Source organism: Miscanthus floridulus, chromosome 13 (assembly GCF_019320115.1).
Source record: "Miscanthus floridulus cultivar M001 chromosome 13, ASM1932011v1, whole genome shotgun sequence".
Classification (NCBI taxonomy): Eukaryota; Viridiplantae; Streptophyta; class Magnoliopsida; order Poales; family Poaceae; genus Miscanthus; species Miscanthus floridulus.
Genome location: NC_089592.1, coordinates 3,647,628 through 3,664,460, shown reverse-complemented (window position 1 = coordinate 3,664,460; position 16,833 = coordinate 3,647,628). Strand labels below are relative to the sequence as shown.

At 45.2% G+C, this 16,833-nt stretch overlaps 1 pseudogene; it reads right to left on the bottom strand.

Moving 5' to 3' along the window:
* Positions 1 to 6,452: 6,452 nt before the first annotated feature.
* Positions 6,453 to 10,055, bottom strand: LOC136501711 (uncharacterized; annotated as a pseudogene).
* Between the last annotated feature and the right edge of the window lie 6,778 nt (positions 10,056 to 16,833).

Below are 16,833 nucleotides of genomic sequence, written 5' to 3'. Positions count from 1 at the left end.
TGCCACTACTGCTAGGTTGATAGCGGACAGTGTAAGGAGGTACGGGGCGCAGAGGATTTCCCCCACACCCTTCCGAGACTTCATGGAGACCTTGTGGACCCGGCTCATGACTCACAGTTTCAGCCACCCCAGACTAGACTTGGGGTGTACCAAGGCTGAATGGTAGAGTGGCATTATCCTAGGCTAGCAAGCGGCCGGAATTAGCCTAGTTGATGATGATCAGCGAGGAAGGCGGATCTTGTGGTTATGTAAAACCTCTGTAGAGTGTATGGTTGATCGATCGATACATGTGCCGACTTGTCGGCTATGGACCTTTCCTGGGTTTCGCTTAAACTAGATAGAGAGATGAGTCCTTCTCTTCTTTCCCCGTGAGAGAGTGTCGGACGTAGCCAGGGGCTACGGGCCTTGAGACAGTGCCGAGAGGAGTTGGCCTGTCGACTGAGCGATGGTATGGTGATGGTGTGGAGATGGTGGTATATTGATCCCAGGATCGAAACCTGGCTCTGGAAAGGGAATAGGGTGGAATGTGTGTGGGAATGGTGTTAAAACTTGACTATACCATTATATACTTGATATGCTAATACATAGGAAAACCTAGCCTTATAGGTTCCTTTTGATTATATCCAACTTGCATCCAATTTCTACAAAGCAATGCTCATAGGGTGGGAGTGGCCAGTACAAATCGTACTGATAAATTTTGGCACACAGGTTCTGCTGAGGAGTATAGCTCCGAGGAGTTTGACGGATGAGGGGTTCGTGCCTACGCTCGAGTTTAGCGAACTTATCTTCAAGCTGTTCTGAATGAATGCTACTTTTGATTCCGCCAATGCGGCGATGTAATAAATTATGTAATTCCACACTAATTGTACTCTGATATTATCGTTGTATGGATGTGATATTCGACTGGAATTTGGGTAATATGATCTACAACGGTCTTATTACACTTCGACGCTGTGGATTTCCCTTCACGAAAATCGAGGTCGTTTCAATCTTCTTCTTTTTTTGTCTGCTGAACCTGCAAATTTTACACCATAGCGGCAATATGAAGGCCTACTCAATGATTCATTCATGTGAAATGAACAAAATATTGCATGTTACGTACTTGTGGAGCTGCCAACTGATGGAGAAATCCTCGGGCGAAGAAGGCTGCAGCCTACCAAACCGCCGTGCTACATGGTGAGGGAGATGGTACTCCACTGCATAGAAACAAATAAGGGGGGTCCTCATCGTCCAGATGTCCTCGTCTATCATGCACAAGGAACTCAAGTTGAGATCCGTGACTTGCCTCCGCCGATATGGGCGTCATTCAACCTGTACACAACGTCGTCATCAACTAGTCGACGCTTAATTTGTGCACATATCCTCGATTAGGCCAAAAGGGTGGGAAACTTACATGTTGTGGCAAAAGGGTGTCCAGCTCGTTGGTGAAGCTGATGTACGCGTGGTGTGACACGTGGTAAGTTTCGTGGGCTCGCTCATAGAGGTGTGCCATGGTAGGGGTGACAACTGCGTCTCCTTGAGGAAACCAAGGTTGTGGGGGATCAAGCTGATGCGGTCTCCCAACTGGAAGCCTCTCCCACATCCAAATCTACAAAAAAGAGTGGAAACTTGCATGTTAATCACTTTTGTTAAGAAAAAAACATTGAATTGTAGTAGAAACTTGTACAACTTTGCTTTATTACCTACAACAGTGTGATGCACCCTGACATTGTAGCGTGCGCGCCTCCAGGACGGCGACAAGCCTCGCAAAGCTGACGGTACAGGAAGGCAAGTATAGCCGAGCCCCAACTCCTATTGCCGGCATCCTCCCAGTTCCAAAGGCACGGGATGTACATCTAGGACGCCGTGTCTCTAGTGCCGTCAGGGAAGAGAACCATACCAAACATGTGCAGGACGTAGGCCTAACAATATATGTCACGGTCTGGGCGTCTACGTTGGGTGGGCACTCCCGAAACTGCTGATGAAGCCACCTCAGGGACACCCCACTACTGCGCCGTTTCTTGCTAGCCTCAACTACCGCTAGGGGACGTCCCTAGAAGTGCTCAACCCACTACTGCCATCCTTCAGACTCCGTGTCTCCTATCACTGGGAATCCTCGGATTTTGACTCCAAGGATCATGGCAACGTCCTCGAGAGTGACCGTCATCTCCCCACATGGTAGGTGAAAGCTGTGTGTCTCCGGACGCCACCGATCTATCAACGCCGTCAGCGCCGCTGGGTTGAAAGGTGGCGTGCCTCGACGACAAACACGAGCAACGGTAGCAAGGTTCGCCAGCTTCAGGAGGGGCGTGTACCTCTCATCGTAGACCATGGTCGTAGAGGCCTCATGTGTCATTGGCCTCAGCACATTCAAAACCTGCAAAAAAAAGATAAGCATGAAAAAGTATTAGTTCATGTCACTTTATAAAGAGCATGGACTATAGAGCAAAAGATGAACAATGCACTGTTTCATACGAATTATTGAATATACCTCTCCGTTCTCGATCCTCCGAGCCCGGTGGTGCTCATCGAACCTTGGATCAAGAAGGGGGAACCGATCCATCCTACAACATAAGGAATGCCAAAGCATTAGTATAAGTTAAAGCATGTATATGTGGTACGAAGTAACATAACAATAAAAAAACAAAAGTAAACCAATGCACTATTACACAAAGCAATTCAAGTAGCTAGCTTGGTGGATACCTGTTGTCTAAGTAGTTCAGAACATTTTCTCTTATTGTGGCCCGTCTTATGGCAACCAGAGCAACGGCTCTTTTTTGTGTCCTCTACAAAATGTGTCCCAACCTTACTCATGGTTGATCTACCTTTCGTGGCTCGGTCCATGTCCATCCTGAACCGCTTCCGCCGCCTAGGTCCTCTACTCTTCCAGAGTAAACCAAGATCAGCCACATACTTGGGGCCATCATAAGTAGGCCATTGACTCTCATCAAGAAATGGCTCGAACTGAGGATTCCAGGTGCTCATTAGGTTCCTCAAAGAGAACTCCGCGGCCATACAGGGAGGGACCTCAGCGTCAACATGTCTAAGGCGACAGGCTGTAATCATGTGGGAGCAAGGCCTATGGTATATGGTCAGTTTTCCACACGTACACTTGTTCTCATTGATCACTACTTTATGTTTTCGAGCACCCCGGTCTTCACCACCAATGTTAGTTCCACCACCCTCTAGAATCTCATATCCATGGTTGATCGGATCGAAACATGAACCCTTCTGTCGTTTAGACTTTTTCTTTAAGAAAGCTAGTTCTTGAGATGCTAAAAGTGGCCAAGCTTTGCCTGCTGTCCATAGAGACCTCGCATGCTTCTTCCTCGAAATGAACCAAGCATTCAACTTGTAGAAGGTGAATGAGGCAATAGCAGTCACAGGTAGACCACGACAACCTCTTAGAAGGCTATTGAACATCTCTGCCATGTTACTAGTCATGAAGCCCCATCTCCAACCTCCGGTGTCATATGCAAGTGACCACTTATCCTTCGACGCCATCAACTCGCTCAAGAATTGCCTGCCGTCAACATTTGTGGCTAACTTCAGGGCATCTAGCTTGTCTTTGAATAATTGAACCTCTTGCTGCCTGCAAACCTCCTCAAATAATTTGAAGTTGTCCTTTGTGTGATCACGCCTTATAAGATTCTGAGCAAGGTGTCTGGTGCACCACCGGTGATGTATTTGGCCGTAACCAGGAATCTCTTGTTCTACGGCATTCAGAATGCCAGCATGCCTATCGGATATCACACAAACATCACGTCCCAGACCAATTACCACTTGTCTTACTAGCCTGAGAAACCAACACCAACTATCCGTGTCCTCCTTCCGAACAATCGCAAAGGCCAATGGCATAAGCTGGTCTTCTGCATCTGTCCCAATACAAACAAGCATTGTGCCTTCAAATTTCCCTGTAAGAAAGGTCCCGTCAATTGAGACGATGGGCCTGCAATGCTTGAATGCTTCGATGCTCTGCCCGAACGCCCAAAAGGCCCTTTCAAATACCTGGCTACCATTCCTTGTTTCACCCTCCTTAGGTAAATACTCGAAGTGCATCCTAGGATTTATAGCACTCATTGCGTTCAACATTACAGGGAGACGCTCATAAGCTTCTTCCCAATTTCCAAATATTATTTCCAGTGCACGCTGCTTTGCCCTCCATGCTTTTCCATACTTGACATAATAATTGTACCGTTGGAAGATGATCTCAACCCACGTGGACACCATAATGGTTGGCATATGCTTCACCACGGGGCATAATTGCCTTGTAATGAACCTAGAATTGAGCTGCAGATGGTTCTCTTCTGCCTCAACAGTGGCACAAACATGTGGTTGCTTCATTGAGGTAATCTTCCATTTGCCTGCCTTTGTCTTCCTAGCACATACTCTCCAACCACACTGTTGTTCTTCACAAGCAACAGTGTACCTCTTCTCCTTGAATGAATTGATGACCCTAAAAGGTCGGTTGTGTACAATGGAGTACTCTTGCAACCATGTTTTCAACTCATCCATGGTAGCAAACAATATGCCCTTCCGTATGATGAGGCAACCGCTAACATCAGGCACTGTTGTATCACTTGGCCCACCATCAGCTACTGCCCTGTGACCATGGCTAAGGTCCTCGAAATCACCAACTAGTGGATCTCTCCAAGGCAAGACCCTAGACAATATCTCTATTTCCCTAAAATTAAGACGACCAACAGGGCGATCGTCATCAGAGTCTTCGGCTATCTCCTCTACGAAGGATTCATCATCTCCAGCTATCTCCATGTCAAAACGGTCCGTAGCCCTAGCATCACCAAAGTCTTCTTCACCACTAAGATCATCTTCGTCGCTAAGCTCATCCTCAATAGAAAAGTCTTCGCTAGCGTCGTCCAAACCTTCTTCTGCATCATCAATTACATAATCATCATCCTCTTCATCACTATCATGATTGCCCTCACCATCGGCAACCGCATTCTCCTCCTCATCTCCACCGCCCTCAAACCAACCTCCATCACGCTCGAGCGATCCAAACACTTCACCACCACCGTAGCCTAGTTGTGTGACAAGTATTTCTTCTTCAGACAAAGGACCATAATCTATGTGAGCGGGGGAAGATGGGCATGCTTCGAAGTTATCATTTCCTAAGCCGGACTCCTTACTTACTACTAAATCCAAAGATCGCACTTCTGAGGCCAATACAACTGCCTTGTAATCATTCCATTCAAACTCGCTTGTAATTTTGAGCAACCGCTTGATCCGAGGACCCTTCGACGACCCAACATCTATGACACCTTCAAACTGAACATGCACGTCTCCTTCATTCCAGCCTAACTTAACCTTCACTCGCTCCACTAACTGGGTCAAAGATGGTGTTTCAGAAAAAATCAACAACTCCTCACACATGTCCAGAAATTCCAAACTATCATCTCTTGTCCTAACAATACGGCCTCCATGATGCAACCTCACTAATTTATCCATCTACAACCATCACACAACAAGTAGTGTCACATATCAATATATCATGCGAGTTTCAATCCAATAAGTAGAAACTAAAATATATCATTTCATCCTTTTCAACCCCAACAACATAATCATTTCTAGTCATAAAAAATTGAAATCTAATGACCAATAAATAACTAAAATACATACTAACCCTAATGACCAACAAATAACTAACCCTAATGACACCTACAATGAACAAAGAACCCTAATGACCAAAATAACTAGAAACCAAACTAACCTAACATGTTCAGCACATAAAACAGTTAAACAACAATGCACTCAATCAACCTAAGTCATACATTTTGCAAATGCAAATACACATATACCAAAACACCATACACCCATGATTCCACATGATTAGAGACAATGCAAGCACATCTACGCGGATAGATTGGAGGAGGGGAGGGACCATTACCTCGAGGAAGCTTCGAGAGACGAGATCCGGGCACCTAGGGTCGCATTTGGGGGTTAGGGTTTCGTGGGGGCCGTGGGGGGAGACGAACAAAGAGCCAGCGCTTTCAGAATGGAGGGAGGAAGAAGAAGGGGGCCGCGGCGTGGCTTCAAGAGTCCAGACCTCGGCGTTGAGTCGAGCCGCGCCGAGTCTGGTGGCTCGGCGTTAAGTGACCCCACGCCGAGCTATTGGGCCACGAAGCGTTGTTGGGCCGCCTGGGCCGCGCGCCGGATGGTGCCAATAGCTCGGCGTGTAGTCCCACCGCGCTGAGGTTGGGCCTGTGACGTTGGCTGACACAACGCCGACGTGTCGGACCCTATGCGCCACCGTGTCGCCGTCGACCGGGGTCGTCCGTGACGTGGACCTCGGCGTCGTGTCAGTCGACGCCGACCCTCATACCTTGGCGTCATGTTCTAAGACGCCTAAAAAATGGTCTATTTTCAGCAAACGTTTTGGCATAGGTCTTTTTGTAAAAAATGTTTTCAAAAGGGACCAAAATGCAAAAAATTCGCTATATATTACAGAATATTTCTTACAATCAATTAAGGGATAATCCCATCATTAGCAAACGGCAAATGACAGTTCGCACACGTATGCTCTCCCACGAACCTGGGAACCGCCCCTTTGAGGGCTTGTGGGTATATATATACACCTACCACTGTTCATTAATACAAGATTAACATTCCTATCACAATTACTGTTCCTTTCTACTTCTTCAACAGCTACTTGCATCACTGTTCATTGTATGATCTAGCATGGATGGTTTGGACCACATTATTTTTGTCCCTGGTCTTGGTGAACTACGAGCTCCCTCAATGCTGCCAAAGACTCAGCAGATATTTCGGACCTGTCATGCTTCTCAGCGTGCTCCAAGAGAAGCCAGACGGCATTGATGAACTCTGCCCCGGTGCTGAGCTTCCTGGCATGGGACTCCTCTCCGCAGTGGTAGCCAGCGTAGCACAGCATCTCCACCCACACCCCGGCGATCACCTGCAGCATGTCGGCGATGGGCAAGGACCACCTGTTGCCGAGCAACATCCCGGCGAGCCAAGATCCATCAACATAGGCTGCCATGTCGTCATGACGCTCGACACCGAGACCGGAAACATACTTATACATTGAATCGGCCGGGAGCTGCCACTCGCCAATTTTCTTGACGATCGTCGATCTAGAGGAGTCCATGGTGTCCTTCTTGGTGGACCCCATGATACGCCACCACAGCATATTGAAATACTTGTAGTTCTCCTTGTACCGGCCGCTGCGAACCACTCCGGGCAACAGGTAGGGATGCAGGACTAGGAGGAACAACATGTAGTTGGAGAGCACCCTGATCTGGTCCCGGATCGTGCCGTTGGCGGTGCCGGTGTCCTCCTCCTCGGGGCACATGGAGAGGTAAAGATCGGTGGCGACGTGCCAAACGATGATGCTACGGTCTACCTCGGTGTCGTCGGCGACCCGCCTAAGATCCTCGTACATCCCTCTCTCCTTGAGTATCCACTTGCCCCGTGCATTCCTCCTGTCCTGTATGCCCCTCCTTCGTATCTCTCCCAACACCAAGGTCTTGAGGCCGTCGGAGATGGGGACAGTGCTTGAGTAATGTAGCTTCCGCCACCAGTCCTCGAGACCAATAACCTTGGCGATCTTATCTCTGAGGTCGTCCTTGGCATCAGTGCAGATATCCAGCAGGTTGTACTGCCCAAGTGAGTCCAGGCAAGCCCTCCTTGATCCTGCCTTGAGAAGCCGACGAATGCGCAGGACCACGCTGCAGAGACGGTGCCATCCCCTGGCATGAAAGGAGGCGCACGCCCAGGACGACCCTGCAGCCCTGAGAGATGATGCCATCTCCAACACCAGGGCTCCAGCCAGCAAAACATAGGTGACAATAATATCAACTCTGCTGGAGCTGGAGGCATGCTTGCTGCTGAACTGAAACAGAGAGAATGCTGCGACAGCAGAGAGTGGTGAGATGATCCGGATGCAGAAACCGTACCAGGTATGGATCACTGCTGCCTTCGTGTAGAGTATGTCATACATGAGGGAGAGCTGCATCCCAACAAGCTCATACAGGTACATGTCACCGTTCAGCTGGATGCCTTGGCGCACAACTTCATATTCAAACTGCTCCATCACCGGTCGGTCAGCCAATAGGCCCCTGCAGAAATGACGCAAGTAGTGGGCTCCCAGCAGGACCTCCTCCGTGTCCAGCCTCTTTCCTCCCTCCCTCCCATGATAAGGGCTGCGCCTGCGACGACCATCATCACGGTAAGCGGCGCCCGAGGACATCATGTTGTATTCGTAGTTGTATTGGGAGTTTGCAATGCTATCTAAGCCGCCACACACTTGAGTGCCCATGTCCTCTCCCCGTACTTGAGGCAACCAGAGAAGAACATCAAGGCAGCAGCTGCCAGCAGGGTGCTAGAATTCCTCCCGACTACGATGAACTGGACGAGGACATAAGCTGCCCCGGTGACCTGCACCACAAGAGTGAGCAGGTGGCGCAGCCAGAGCTGGTTGTCCTGGAAGGCGTAAGCCGTGATGGTGTCTGGGCCACCTAGGTGAAGCAGGAGGAAGGGAGCCCAGAATGGCAGGATCTGGTGGTCGCTTGACCTGCTGCTGATGGACATGTGGCCAAGGGTGTAGATTGCGGTATAGTCAGCCATTATGTATGCCAGCCAGAGGAGGGTTCTCAACAAAGCTGATCCTTCACGACGGCGGATCCCTGCAGACAAGAGGAGGATGACTTGCAGGGTGAAGCTCAGGACCACAAGAATTTGGATGTCCCATTGTTGCCAAAAGTACACAGCTCCAGCCATTTCTCCCCCCTGCCTGGAATTGGATGCAATGCAATGTAAATTAGTAGCTGATGAATGCAGAACAGATACTTCTACATGGGAAGCATTTTTTTTACTTTACTCATGTGCATACAACCTTCATCAACATTTGCTATCGTTATCAAATACTAGTATGTGGAGGGCAAAGGTTTTCCTCCTTACATAACTGAAAAAAAAGGTAAACCTGCTTGCGTGATGGCACAGATCCCATTAACAGGGGTTGAGAATTTTTGTTAAACTCAGGTATATGCATGTGCCACTGGAAATGTGGGCAGCATCTAAATGGAAATGCCAAACGGGGAAAACATATTGTCTGAAAACTGAAAAGTGTCTAACAAAGGTAAAAAAAACCAGCAGGAAGGTGAAGGGGAAAAATATTTGGGGGTAGTGTTTATATTACTTTTTCTTTTTCTGAAATTTGTCATCTTGGAATAGTTTTTTGACATATTACCAATTTCAATTTAGAAATACCTTATATGTTATGCACCATGCCTAGGGTCAGATATAGATCATAACTCTTTTGAGTGGATTTTAAATACATTAGTTAAGCATAATACTCCTATTTCACTTCTAAAAAATGTGGTCTAACAATACAGAATCAAAGCATCTCCAACTAATCAAGTAAAGTATAATCAAAACTTCCTATGACAATGAGGATTAAGGTATGAAAAAAAGCTCTCTTTTTTTAAGAATTACACGGTACACGCCCACAACACGTACTTACATTCACCCCCTATGAACACACATAGACAAATCTAATCCCTATAATCAGCTCTGAAGGACTGAGCCGGCAGCATGCCAGCGAATTTCTTCATTCCTCGTGGCTTAAAAAAAAGGTATGCAAAAATTTGATCTAAAAGATCTTACCCCATGTCTTTAAGGAGGCCGAGGCTATATAGAAGTTCATTGCAATTGCAATAGGAATTCGTGGCCAGATTTGCATTGGAAGAGAGAGAGAGAGAGAGAGAGAGAGAGAGAGAGAGAGAGAGAGAGAGAGAGAGAGATCAGCGTAGCTAGAAATGCAGGAGGTGGGCGGGCCGCGGGCCTTACCTCGAGTTCGCGCGGCGGAGAAGTCAGCGCTGCGGCTGGATGATGGAGCAGCAATTGGCCTGGGTTGGCGGCGGCCGGCCGGCGGCAAGGGCCTCCCTGCGCGTGTGCGGATCCGGCAAATCGTCCCGACAGCGAGGAGGTCGAAGAGGGAAGAGGGAGGGACGCCAAGGTTGGGTCCGGACTGGCCGCACCGCGCTCGCACAGGGAGAGGGAGGCCGTGGGTCCATCTTCCATGGATGCTTCATCGCCGATGAGGAAAGGAATCACGGATAGACAATTACAGTGACAGTGACAGTGGCGTGGCCATATTATGTGTTCACGTAGTAATATACCTAAGTATACCCCGCGCATTGCCACAAAATTTTCTTAAAAACAAATCTATTATATATACAGTATTACTATAGGTATTCTGTATAATGTGTATACATATATATAAATTTAACTTACATGTTATTTTATTGTATCGTAAAAAAACCGGCAAGCTAAAAATAGAAAATCCAATAAAATATTTGATTACATTATAGAGGAATAGATGATGAAACAAATAGCGTACGTAGATGACTTGTATGTTAATAGATTAAAGATTTAAAGTATTTCACATGATAGAGATGACATGGATATTTTTTATAATTAATAAGGGATGACATGGACTTGTAGAGAATGATGTGGATACCTTGCATGAAGAGATAGAACATCTAGTGATGTTACTTAGTGGGGAATGATGTGGACATCTTGCATGAAGAGAAATCATCTAGTGGGGTTTATACCTGAGCAAATTGAGCCTGGCCTGGCCCGGCCTGAGCCCGACGAATTTTAGGCCGCCCACGAACCTTACTGGACAGGGCTTGGGCACAGATCTCGCTATCCAGAAAAAATTTTCTTGACTCGAACCCGGCCCGAAACAATGTTTCTTGCTATTTTACAATGTAAGTTGCGCGGGCAGCCCGCCTAGACCCGGGCACGACCCAAGCCTGGCCCGAAAAATTAGGCTCGACCTGCTGAAAGGTCCTTGTTTGGTTTTGGTAATTGAGTGACAACTTAGGTGGACTAATTGTGTTTATGTGAGATACACAGGTGATTAGTCCACAGGTACATATGTGTGAGCAACATATGTCATAAAGATGAAAATGGCTTGGAGATGTTGCAAAGCTCACACATGTGATGATGAAGGAGCTTATTGAACATGAGACATGACATTGAGTCATGTGATCAAGGTGGAGAAGATCAAGACAAGACTTGGCTTGATGTACCGGTTGCAAGCGTGAAGGGCAAGTCGAAGGCTTTGGAGTGATGGACCGCGTGGCGGTGAAGCTTGAGCAAGACTTGGCGTCGATGGACGATGGCAACGGTGAAGAGCAAGAAAAGTCAAGATCGATGAACCAATATGATCACGTGATGATATGAAGTGGATCATATCATTGTTGATCATGTTGGTGCATATGTTGCATCGACGTTGAAGGAGATGAAATGGAAATGCGCAAGGCAAAGGTATAACCTAGGGTATTTTATTTCACCGGTCATAGGTGTGTAGAGAAGTTTATAACCGGGTTTAGGATAGATGGCCGTACTATCAAGAGGAGCAAACTTGTTTGCATATCGGTCATCTAAGTGTCACTCGAGTGATCTAACTTCGCATCGTCGCTAGGATTGAGTGGCGTGGCAAGTTGAGTGGCTAACCCTTGAAAATGTTTGTGAAAATATGCTAACACTTGTGCACAAGGTGATACACTTGGTGATGTTGGCACATCTACAAAGGAGGTGGTGTTTGCAGGGTTGAGATGGGTTTGGGTCCCTCTCTCCGGATGCAAATTCTTGTGGTTGGCACATTGGAGCAAGGGTGAAGAAGTTAGAAGTGAAAACGAGTTGATCGCGAAGACGCTGGCGTCGGTCAACTGACCGGACGCTGGGTCTGAAAGCACCGGACCCTGGCAGCGTGCGTTCGGTCAAACTGACGGGTCTGCACAGTACCGAGGGTATTGCACCGGACGCTGGTCTGTGTCCGGTCAAGGTGGACCGGACGCGTCCGGTCGAAGAAATACGCCTCGGGGAGCTTACTGGAAACGACCGGACGCTGAGGCTTCTACGTCCGGTCAGTTGAAGCTGCTGCGTCCGGTCAGGTCAAGTGACCGTTGGAATCGGGACACGTGGCCGTCTGCGGGCGACCGGACGCTGAGGTCCAGCGTCCGGTCAACTCGACCGGAGCGTCCGGTCGGCCCGACTTTTGCCCAGTGAAGGGGTAACGGCTAGTTTAGCCCTTAGGGCTATAAATAGAAGTGGCCTTCGGCCATGGCTGGTGTAGAGCACCTTGGGGGACTTTGTGTCCATGCTTGAGAGTGCTTAGGAGCCCTCCATCTCACACATACTTGATAGTGATCATCCGATTGTGTGAGTAAGCGATTCTAGTGCAATTGCATCATGAGGTTGCATCGAGTGGCACTAGGTGATCGAGTTGCAAGCCGGTGGTGCTTGTTACTCTTGGAGGTTGCCACCTCCTAGACGGCTTGGTGGTGGTCTCCGTGGAAGCCCGCAAGAAGCTTGTGCGGCGCTCCGGAGAAGTGCTTGTGAGGGGCATTGTGCTCGCCCCGCGGGAGCCTCGAAGAGCAACTCTAGTAAAGCGTGTCATTGAGCTACCCTCACTCAAGGGGTATGTTCTTGCGGCGCCCGACGTGCGGGCTTAGCGGGTGATGCTAATTAGCCGCCGAACCACCAAGTGAGCGGTCGACACAACGGGGACTAGCGTGTTGGCAAACACGCGAACCTTGGGAGAAAAATCATCGTGTCAACCTTGTTCTTCCCGTTGGTTTGCATCCCCATTACACAAGCTTGCCATTACTTTTATACATATTAAGCTTGTGTAGTTGCTCTTGTAATTAGATAGCTTGTGTAGCTTGCTAATTACCTTCTTGCTTGTGTAGCATAGAAGTAGCTCCCTTGCGTGGCTAATTTGGTTTTAGTAACCTTGTTAGTCGCATTGCTTAGTTTGTGTAGCTAAGTATTTGCGCTCTCTAATTAGGCATTGGTTGCCTTGTTATTGAGCATTGCTAGTGAGCTTAGTTAGCTTTGTGCTTTTGCTTACTAGCATGTGTAGGAGCTCCCTTGTTGCTTAAAGTACTAGTGGCATAGGTTTGTGTAACCTTGCTCCTAGAATTATTTAGGAGAGCTCTAGCTAGCCCGGCACCTTAGTTGCATAATTAGTATCTTTGCAAGGTGCTAGTGAACATATATAGAGGGGTGTAGTCTTGGCTAGACCGATAGTTTTAATTCCACACTTGTTTCGGTTAGCCAACGTGATTAAGTTTCAAAAAGGACTATTCACCCCCCTCTAGTCGCCATCTCGACCCTTTCACCTGCCTAGTGGAACCGTCATGGGCGGGATTTTTCGGCTCGAAATAATCGGGCTTTTTTTCGGCCCGGCCCACAAAATGCTCAGATATAGTGGGGTTTAGCTTTATAAGAGTTATAGATATAGGAGTACTTATAAACAATACTAATAATATTTATTGGTATTATACATGTTAGTGTTCTTTGTATAGATTTAATTAATTTAAAATTGTTTGATTCGTTAAAAAAGAGAATTATATTTTTTTGAACGGAGAGAAAATTCAAAATCCAAAAGAAAAGTTTAACACAGCGTGGATGTTGACTTTCTTTTCTCAGGAAAAAAAAAAACTAAAACAGCACTGGCATAGACGTTTCCATAGATGTACTACTTATTTGTATTCATCTGTATCTCAAATTGTCGTGCTCCTATCTCAATTGTCATAATATATTCAGTTGACTTGTACCGCGGCTTGCACCGGCCTGATGATGGAAGGTGCCATGAATGGCTCACACCAAGCTAGAGCAAAACTAAGGCCCACTTTGGAACACGATAGGAAAAACGTATAAATTGATACGTTTTGTTTCTCTAAGAATATAGGATTCAAAAGCACAGAAAAATAGATAAGAAGCTCTTTGATAACACCATAGGAAAATCGAAGGATTTGTTTTGCAGGAATGTCAAGGTTGAATAAAATTGGGTAGAACAATCATTCAACTTCTTGTACTTCGTGCGTAGGAATTTTTCCAAGAGCTCTATGTGGATGTTACAAATCCTATGAAATCAACACACAAAGGAATGAAATCCTATGGAATAGTAGGGCCTGTTTGGAACGAAGGAATCCAAAACGCAGGAATAGGAAAAAATACAGGAATAATGTATGATGAAAAGTAAAAAACTACGGAATTTCAAAATACAGGAACAGAAAATTTAGGCTGTTTGGAACACAGGAATTTATAACATAGGAATTGTAACAGGTTAGGCAAATATGGGTACTAATTACTATATCTAACCTCCACGTTTCCTACTGTACAGGCTACAAATAACTAATCTACTCCACTCAGATGAGTTGAATGGCATGGCTGCCTCGGGCTTCAGCGCAGGAAACAAAAACCAGAGGTGGGAGCAGATGTTTATTTTCCTGTGAAATCTCGTTGCCGCTACAGTATTTCAGAGGAAAGGAAACTACGAAACCTATGTTCCAAACACGGCATTCTTTCCAGAGCAATGAAATCCTCCAAAATTCCTATGAAAAAACTACGTTCCAAACACGCCCAGTGGTGCTTCTTGCCAGCCAAACCATAAAGGAAACTTTCCTTTGTGAACAGTATTTCTCCAAAATTCCTTTGAAAATCCTGTGATCCAAAGGAGCCCTAAAAAGATAAAGCTAGAATGTAAATAGAAGACCAAAAAAACTTGGATCTTTATGAGTATCCTATATCTCATAATAACATATGTGGGTAACTATTTTTAAAAAATATAGGAGTTACTTGCTTTATCTTTCGTAATGACATATATAGAGGATTATTTTAAATTATTCTTCATGTCATAGTGCAATCTAAGATAAAAAAAATCCAAACGATATACTAATCGTGTAATTTGTGTGGGTCATCTTACTAATATGTGAAAACACATACCTTGCTAATTATGTGGAACACACTTCTGACCACTGAATGCACACATGAGTGACTGTATTGTCCTTATTATGCTAGAATTTTTGTGTCAGGGGTAAAGACTAAAGACTAGGACCTGTTCGGGGGCATCGAAACCAATTCAGATGAGCTATCAGTTTTGGGCAATTTGTTCCTTGTTCGTGCAGCTCAAAGACTTCTTGCACTATCTTTTCGATTTGTCATTTTTTTAGATTAACTAGCAAAACTACTCATACGTCACAACGGGAGAAAAGTTCATACGCATACATTATTTTCTCTGCAAAGTCTTTGAGTTTTATATATACATCATTATTTTCCTATTGCACTCAACGCTACATATTTGCTGAACCTATATAATTTGACTGTGGCGTCAGCCAAAGGCTTATTTATTTCTCTCTTCAAAGTAACTATGACAACAGTTTTTTTTTTTGGTTATGCCGAAGTCAATATACTCTAATTAATCATTGAGGAATATACTCTAACTTATAGAAAGTTCAAGAGCCTTTGTGCAAAAGTGCCATGAACCTTGACGATGGTCACCCAATCACCATCTCTTCTAGTTCGCCCTGTTCGCTTGTTGGTTTCAGCCAGGCTTATTCAATCAGTCAACAGTGTTTTTCTCTCACAGAAAACCAGCACCAGCCAACCCAAACCAGCACCAGCACCGATCAGTGCTGGTTCCACTTTTGAAGTTATCAAACACACATGATGACATGAAGGGCAAAATATCTAGCGCGACTTGAAAGACTCAAGTTGTACGTCATCGTCACATTATTATTATTAGTCATAGGCTCGTAGATCATGACACACCGAGGGGATCAATAGCAACGTGCGTGTGAGACCAAGTCTGAGAAAAAAAATCTTTTAAATTTGCATCTCAAGTACGTGTGCATACACAAAAGCCTGGACATTTTTAACCGAGAACCGAAAACCAAAACAAAATAATCGAAACTGAAACCGAAATATTTGGTTCCTTATTCGGTTCCGGATTGTGAGGAACCGAAAGAACCGAGTAAATTTCGGTTCCTACTATTAGAGAACCTAAAGAACCGAAATACATAAATTGTAATTCACTTACTTGTATTTTATAATACCATGTTCAATTTATTTGTGATGTCTCGTATTGAATTATTATATATTTGTGTTACTATATTGCTATTGTTCTCTTATCAATTATTATTATCTAATATAGAGGTAGTGTTGCTTAAATTTGTTTTAAAATCTATACTTTTTTTGTTGTATTAAACTCTGCTTGAAAAAATTCGGCTAGTTTAGTTAGAACCAGAACCGAACCAAAAACCGAAATACTTGATTTATAATTTTTTTTTGGAACTGATCAGTTCTCATTTTATAGGAACCGAATTTCACGAATAACTGAGGAACCGAATGCCCAGGCTTACGTACACGAGAGGTCCTGGTCTTTCCCCTCGAGATTAAATCCTAGCTTACATTTAGTGGTTAAAAGTGTGTTTTCACATATTTAACAGGGTGTGTGTTTTCACATAATTAGCAGGGAGGTGACCCACACAAATTACATGATTAGTATATCGTTTGATTTTTGTTTTTGGAACTTAATTATTTAAAATAACACCTTAAATCCACATCTAATTATTCATATTTGTCATTACGAAACATACTTTAAAATAATCTTCTACATTTATATCTAAACTATTCATCCTTATCATTATAGAAGATAATGCAAAGTAACTATTATATTCTTTAAAAGTTACGAGCGGATGTCATTATGAAACACAGGAGTACTCATAAAAATACGGGTGTCTTTGTCTTCTCTCTACATTTTGCCTATCTTTATTAGGACTTGTTTGTTTGAGCTTTTTGTCATTTTTCGATTACTAGCTTTTGGACTTCTCGAAAGGCAAACAGCCTTTTGGCATTTCGTATGTCAAAAAACTGAGATCTAAAAGTTTATAGAAAGCCCTAACAAACGGGCCGTTTCTCTAGCTTCGTGCGAGTGTATTGAGGCCTTCCGTCGAACCGGTTGCAAGCCGCACTAATTATTTGTTTAGCAACTGTTGGAGAGTTTTTGGTACCATACAGAGT